Raw genomic sequence first — 6,128 nt, 5'->3', positions numbered from 1 at the left:
TGGTGTGAGGGAAGTGGCAGCTTGTGGGTCCAGGCTGTGCTAGGAGGAGAAGAGCCAGTTGTGGGGCCGGGCTGTGGGGGAAGGAGCTGGCTGCCCCAGCATGGGGCCACCTTGCGTCCTGATGCTCCCTGCTCCCTCTAATCTGATCTCCCTGTAATTCTCCCAGCCCAGCTGTCACCTCTCCCCTCTCCTATTTTTACAACCCTCACCTCTCCCCTCTCCTATTTATACAACCCCAATCACTTTAAGTGTACAGCGAGAGGCAAATACAGGGGTCCCGACGGCTGCCTGGGACCGGGGCTGAGGGGTAAACGACAGCCCCACACCCTCTGTAGATCATTGGGTGAAGGCGTCTGACCCGGCTGGGATGTCCCAGGGAACTGGGGGGTGAGCGGTGGGCCTCCCTCCATCACACTTGCCGCGTCCCCCCTCAGTGCTGCGTGATTGAATAAAAACCATCTGTAAAACCCACGCTGAATGCAGCGCTGGGGAAAGGCACCTCCTGGCAAGGCCTCCCGGCCGCTGACAAGCAGGCTGCATACACAGGCAGAATGAATAACTATAAAACGAGCTGTTTATCTGCAGAGCACACCCAGCCCAGACCTGGCCGGACAGACGGACATCCTCCCGTGGACCTGCAGTGACGCCAGCCTGGGCACGCAGGGCTGTGGGACCCTCCGTGCCGCCTTACAGTGGGTGTCGCAATGTAAAACCTCTCATAAAGCACCAAAGGAGTTTGTGTATTCCCAGTGCACAGGGCTCCTGCTGGGAAGCTCTTACAGGCCCTCCTTCCTCCGGTGTTTAAAAGCTACCTCTTATTTTTCCAGCCTGCGCGTAGTCACAGGCAACATGCACCCCTATGGTCTTGTGCCAAGGCTTTCCAGCAGCTCATCTCCTCCCGCGGGGCGTACACTGGGATGCATCCATACACCACTCTCCTTGTGCTGCCCTTAGCTTTTGTTTTGCCAGGCTACGCATGCCGATTTTCTCCAATCTCTTTTTTTTGTAAGACGAGCCTGCAGCCTCTTTCATCCGTCTCTGCAGCCCCTCTTTAGCTCTGCCAGCAAAACCAAACAAATTGGGAGGGGTGAAAGCACCCTGCGCTACAGCAAATTTTACCGAATGCCCTTCCCCCATGGAAGGTGGCCGAACACGCAGGGTTTTGTGTGCTGTTGGGGCCACCCCATCGCTGGGGCAGCACTGGCACCCCCGTCCCAGAGGGACACTGCACACGTGACAACTCGGGGTGAAAAATACCCTTCGCCAAAACCAAGCCCCTCACGCTGCGCCGCAGGTCTCCTGATGCAAAGAGATTTACGCGCCTTGTTTGCAGAAAAGTTAATTTTAAGCACGGAGAAGTTGCTCGCCCAAGGTCACGACGTGAATAAAAAGGATTCCTGCGCCAGGAGCTGAACAAAGGCGCCTGGGCTCCGGCCGTGGCTGTGGACGCTGGGGCCCAGCCACAGGACCGCAAGGCAGGTGCCGCGTGCTTAGAGACAAATACAGGAGCCCTTCTCGTGACATGGCCGGCAGCAATGCCACGGCATTAATCCATCCCCTGGACCACAGCTACACTGTGCATAGCAGTTTGTAAGGCGTAACTAGATGGGTATAATTCAATATATTTGATGCCTGCGGTGCCAGGGCACCTGCTGTTCCCTGCACGGGGCCTGGTGGTGCTGGGTTCAGGAGGGTTTTACACACTGGAGTCAAACGTGTATTCGCATTCCTGCCTCCCTGCTCATCTGCATGTGCCCCGGCGTCACCCCTGTTATCTAATTGCGTGCGGAGTCACTGGCGCTGAAATTCAGAGCGGGTAAAAAAAAAAAAGCTAAGGATGTTTGGTAAACTGCAAAAGATTCACTTTCCTGCTATTTTGGACCATTGTTTTGCTTTAAAAAAAATTGTTTTGAAGGGTTTGTTGTGGTGGTGGGAAATCTCACTTCCTCTGGGTTCTGTCTGCTCTCCCTTCCTCCTTTTTCCCTTATTAAAAGGGAAATTTAAAAAGAGAAAAGAAAAACAAATGTCAACCCCGATCTTAGAATAAAATTTTCCTTTCAGATGTCATCACATTCCCCTAACTTCAAGGAACATGAAATTTCTTGACAAAGAACATAGTAGTTATTAAAAAAAACATTTATCAATAAAACAAACCCCCCCCGGCACCTGAGCCGTGCTCTGCCCACAGCACAGACGAGCTTCGACCACGGGCCCTGGGAGAGCGGCTGCGAGTGCTCCCACGCCTGGGCGAGATGTGCCCACGAGGCATCAGCTGTAGCTACGAGTTTTGTATTACCTATATATGTATTGTTATATATATGCAGAAGCTTCCTGGGTAAGTCGTAGGCATTGTCTTGTGACTTAAATCTGTTCCTCTTTTGGCTTTCCAGATGTTGTCCTGCAGCTGTGCCCAGTGACACGGAGGAGACACAGCCCCACTTGACTGTGCCTCAGTTTCCCCTGTGCCGGATGCCATCATCTCACCCGGTGGGGCTGAGCTGAGCGAGGGAGCCGGGAGTCCTCAGAGAGAGGCACCGCGGAAATGCCCAAGAATATCTGAGCCGTGACTGATAACAGGGTTTAATGACGTGAACACTTCTGGGTGAGGCAGCAACACATCACCCCTGGGGCAATTTGTAGTTTGCAAGGTCGTTTCCACCCGCTCTGTTGCTTCGGGGTACGTGGCTGCTGGGGAGATGGACCAGGCTCCCAGGGTGCTGACTGGCACCCTGGGGACGCTGCTAGCCTCTCCGGCTCTCTAGCCCCTCTGCTACAAGGAGATGAGGAGTCTCTCCCTCAACCCTCAAGTTTTCTTGCCTTTGCTCTTCCAACCTCTCCCCCATCCTGCTGGGGGAAGCAAACGAGCGACTGGGTGGGGACTTCACTGCTGGCCAGGTCAGCCCACCACACCCCATAAGGTCAGGCATCGGAGCGGCTGTGATGGAGGAAGAGATAAAGCAGCAGAGCGGCACGGCCAAGGAAGTTGGTTTCTTAAGCTTTCCTTGAACTAAAATACACATATGTAAACAGCAAGCCCATGGAGGGCTCACTGCTGTTATAGTTATACTATATACACCGCCGATAACTATTTTATATACCTATGTATGTATATAAAAATCCATAATACCGATATATATTACACCTATGTCTCTTACCTTTCCAAATCACTTCCCTCCTTCACCCAGTACCTCACTGCTTCTCAGCTGATCAGTCAACCACATCACCTGATATTAACAGCAACAACAATTACTCATTTGTTTCGGACTGACACCTTTCACCAGTTCACACGTAGCATTGTTCAGCCACACCTTCCTGCACACCCGCCCTCTCCTCGGCAGGAGGCCACAGCCAAGGTCCCCAGTCTCCGTTCTGTGGCTTCATGGGCTCGGCTGTGGCCCAGCACGGCAGCTTGCAGACAGCTTCCCCCAAGGGAACGTGGTGACATTGGAGCTAAGATGTCCCACTAGCGGTGTATGAAGCTCTGGGACCTCGATGTCCCAGGGCTCTGCAGCAGCTCCTTGCTGCTCCTGGAACTGCATCTGCCTGATACACCCCATGGTTGCACCAAGCCTCCCAGACACGAGGGCCATCAGCCCCACCGCAGCCCCGCTCCTGGGGTTGATGAGAAGAGAGCAGTAAGCGATCAGAGACAACCCACACAGCAGAGCCAGGAGGCACCACTGCGAGGGGGCTCTGCGAGGGGGCCAGGCGGCAGCTTTGGGCTCCATCCCATGGATGCTTCATGACCCTGTACCCTGCGACGGTGTCCCAGGCCTCATTCAAGGAGTAAGGAGAAAAAAAATCTAAGGGGCTGTAACAGCATAATAAATATCATCCGCTTACCCGCATACTGTGTGCCTGATTAAAGAATAATTTGGCTGAGACATCTCCACCAGAAAGACGAGGCTGCCCTTCACCAAGGGACAAAAAAACCCCTGCCATGTCCCTTGGCAGTTTGCTTCCGCTGCTCATCCCTTTTGCTGCTAACGTGCATGCCTGCTTTTTAGTCCAACTTTGGCAGGCTTCAGCCGCTGGTTCTTGTTCTGTCTTTCTCTGACATTAAAGAGTCCATTAGTGCCAAGTAATTTCTCCTTGTGATGGTACTTACACACCAAAATCAAGACACCTCTCAATTTCCTTGATAAACTGAGCAATTTGAGCTCTTCAAGTCTCTCCCTGTAAAGCATTTTCTCCAGCCTTCGTGTTATTGTGCTGGCTCGTGTCTACGCAAGCCCACGTACTGGCATTTGTGTGTCGATGGAAATCCGCGTGCAGGAGCAGCCTCCCACATACAGACACGTGTGCACACACAGGAGTTGATGCATTACAGTTTATTTATCCCCAAATGCACACAGAGGTATGTGCAAGCCCTTCAGCTCACATCGCTAGGGACCAGATGAGCATCCATGGGTGCTGCTGACCTGTTCTTCTCCCCCATACATTAACCTTCATCCCTGGGGGAAGACGGCTGATTCAGGGCCATCCCTCCTAAGCCAGCTTCTCCCTTTTAATCTTCCCCCCAAGCCGTGGAGAAAGATGAGGGCAGAGAGAGCAAGCCCCCAGCTGAGGCACTGCGGTCCCATGACCCAGCTGGCACCCATCCCCTTCACGTGGGTGCTGTTACTTTAATTAGTTAATGCCCAGCCAGCACCTGGCAAGCCTCACTAGAAAATCCTTAGAGAGAGGCAAGGCATTAATTACTATTATTGTAATTCTAATCGTGCTGCCTGGATTTCTGATCTCCTCCTTCACTGGAAGAGCCTCTGTTGCTCAGCATGGGACTGGGGAGGAGGATCGGATGGTGGGATGCCTGTCCTCCTTTCCCCATGGGGTTCAGCATCTGCACACAGGCAGAGCAGGGACAGGAGTTTGTTTGCACTCACCTACAGGCTCTGGGAACAGGAGGATTCACTTGCTCACTTTCAGTGATCCCAGTGGGACCTCACCTGAGAAAAGGGCCAAATTAAAACCGAGGGCTGGACTGTCACACCCCCAGCACCATGCAGTATTTTGCATTTCTCCCTCACTGTAAAACTACTTGACTTTGGGCTTGCGTTCCCGTGACGCTAGGGAAAGGCCAACACGTATGAGCAGGCTGATATCGAGGCTCATGGGGACCCCCGAGGGGCGTCTTCAGGGAACAGCTGTGCAGTGGAGCAGGGCAGCCCAATACCTGGGTGTCTGCCATCCCGAGAGATGTCCTGAGCAGCCAGAGGGTCCAACAGCAGCGAGATCACTGACCCTGCCTGATCACCGCCTGAGGTGCAAGATATTTGGATCCTGTATTTGACCTGGCTCTCATGTCTCCCTTCTCTTCACTGCCCAGTTCTTCTACTTCCCTTTTCTCCTGTAACAGCCTCATCTAACAACATCACAGCGTAGCTGGCCAGGAGAGTAACCCACTGCGAACCCAGCCAACAGCTCTTCCCACACTCCTAACGTTTGGTACCATCCCCTCTGGTAGAGATCACTGCCTCACCACAGACTCGCCAGCAGGGACGTGACATCTCATCAGCCACTCCCATGCAAAGCCCACCATCTCACCTCCTGCAGCACTTTCACCAAAGTCCACTGAATTCCCTCCAGAAATGGCTGAGGAGCACTCCCACATTGTTGGCTGTGGTGGAGATAGCCTCCAGCACAGAGGCAGTGACAAATATCTAGGGACAGAAGGCAGCGATGGTGATATCTGAGGCCACCACAGCTGCCAACTAGAGGAGTGAATCTCTGTGTGGCTCAGCAGCCCCCTGCTAGGATTAATTTGCTCAACCAGCCCAGATGTCCCACTTCTAGCTTATAAAAAGCTGTGGGATGGACCCTGCCCTAGATGCCAGGGACAAAAATCACCAGGAAATCCCCCAACCCTCCACGCAGCCCAGGAGGATGTGTCTGGGGAAGAGGAGATCGTGCACCAAGGGTCGTGTCAGCGACCCAGCTTGAGAGCCCTGGGGTGGGGGCACCCCACAGTACCCACGCCGCTCTCCCACACCTGGCTGCCTTTGCCAACTCACAGAGAATCCCACTCCCTCTCTCAGCACACATCTCCCCCCGCCCCCACTGCCGAGAGAAACACTTCGTTTTCCTGCTCATCGTCAATCACACCATGTGTCCGGGGGGGGGGGGGGTAA

This window comes from Aptenodytes forsteri, unplaced genomic scaffold (assembly GCF_000699145.1).
Source record: "Aptenodytes forsteri isolate BGI_AS27 unplaced genomic scaffold, ASM69914v1 Scaffold325, whole genome shotgun sequence".
Classification (NCBI taxonomy): Eukaryota; Metazoa; Chordata; class Aves; order Sphenisciformes; family Spheniscidae; genus Aptenodytes; species Aptenodytes forsteri.
The sequence above is the reverse complement of the archived record's forward strand: the minus strand, read 5'-3'. Positions refer to the sequence as shown.